This window comes from Lontra canadensis, unplaced genomic scaffold (assembly GCF_010015895.1).
Source record: "Lontra canadensis isolate GAN:19392208 unplaced genomic scaffold, GSC_riverotter_1.0 scaffold33, whole genome shotgun sequence".
NCBI lineage: Eukaryota > Metazoa > Chordata > Mammalia > Carnivora > Mustelidae > Lontra > Lontra canadensis.
Window position 1 is genome coordinate 6,302,416 of NW_022631027.1, and position 1,446 is coordinate 6,303,861.

Consider the following 1,446-nt stretch of genomic DNA (forward strand, 5'->3'; position numbering starts at 1 on the left):
AAATGGAAAATTAGTAAAACAAAATAGAAAATCCATAAGTGACAGTCATATTCATGAATTAAGAAAGTAAAATGGATTCTACTCTTATATATTAACACAAAAAATCCAAATGGATAAAAATATCAGAGAGCAAAACTGAAAAAAAATTGCAAGAAAAATTAGGAGACTATTATGAACTGAGGATAGAGGAGAACTTCTGAACAAATACTGGAAAGTTGGAGGCTCCAAAAAAGATGAAAGACCCTCAGACCCATGTCTCACTCCACATTTTACTATGCCTTTCGCAAGAGACCCTTTCCAGCACCCTACATGGATAATGATTGTTAGTTGGGAAAACTCCAGGCTTCTAAGAAACTGCCATATAAGAACCCAATTCACCTTGCTCAGCAATAGGAACCCTGGAGTCAGCTCAGCTCAACTCCACAAACCTTCATGATGGAGGTTGTTTATGTTTTTTATCCTGAGATACCAAAGGATGACCTGGATTTCTGCTTAGCGGCCTTGTACCACAAGGACGTTCAAGAACAGAAGTGAGATACACAGCAGACCACCCAGGATACCCATGAAATCATCAAGACCCAATACCCTAAAATGTTTTTACCCTTTACTCTGCTACCTTCCATCACTTCCTGAGCTAACATCAGACACTGGATCAACCCCAAGAAGGAGACTGTCCACAGCATCCAGGGATCCATAGTGTCCCCTCACATCGCAGCCACCAATGAAGGCTATTCCTGAATGATGCTGGTTTCTTCTCTCTACCTAGTGTTGACAGGCCCCTGCACTAATTAATCATAGTGGAACATTCTGCTGCCTACCTCGATTAAATAGATTTGTGACAGATGAAAAAAAAGGTAAAAGATATATTTGACTATAAACTTTACAACTTTTGTACCACAAAGGCCACAGAGAAAAGATGTGAAAAAATATTTGTAATACGAATTTTAAAAGTTACTTTTTGTTAAGAAGTAGGGGAATATGATCCAATGAGTGTATTAAAATGATCCCAAAGATCATGCGTGTATATGTATATGTGCATATTTATGCAAAGATTTTGTCGGGACTCCAAAGGGTTCTCCATGAATAGCACCCCTCTTTCTTGTCCAAGATCCTGAAAAAGTTGAAAGAGTAAAGAGTAAATATGGGAGTCAAAATATTCTATTTTTATTGATAGAGGCTAAGTTCCCTAGCTTGTATTCCCACTAGATTGTCAAAGCTTTAAGCCTCTCCTCTATCACATTCTAGGTTGCTCACAGCCAGGCTGCATATCTACATCCTTCTTCATTCCATCTCTAGAAAAGAAGGTGGCTCTTCTGGTAAATCTTAAGGTCTCTATCTTCTCCTTGGTTCACTGTTTCTGAGTATACTCTTACATACCTGAACTGATCATAGTTAATAAATAGAATGAGACATGATGATTGGCTTAAACAATCAGACCCTTGCCTG

At 38.3% G+C, this 1,446-nt stretch overlaps 1 pseudogene; it reads left to right on the forward strand.

The window, feature by feature from the left end:
- The first annotated feature begins 274 nt into the window (after positions 1-274).
- On the forward strand, positions 275-738 carry LOC116873358 (annotated as a pseudogene).
- Positions 739-1,446: the final 708 nt, after the last annotated feature.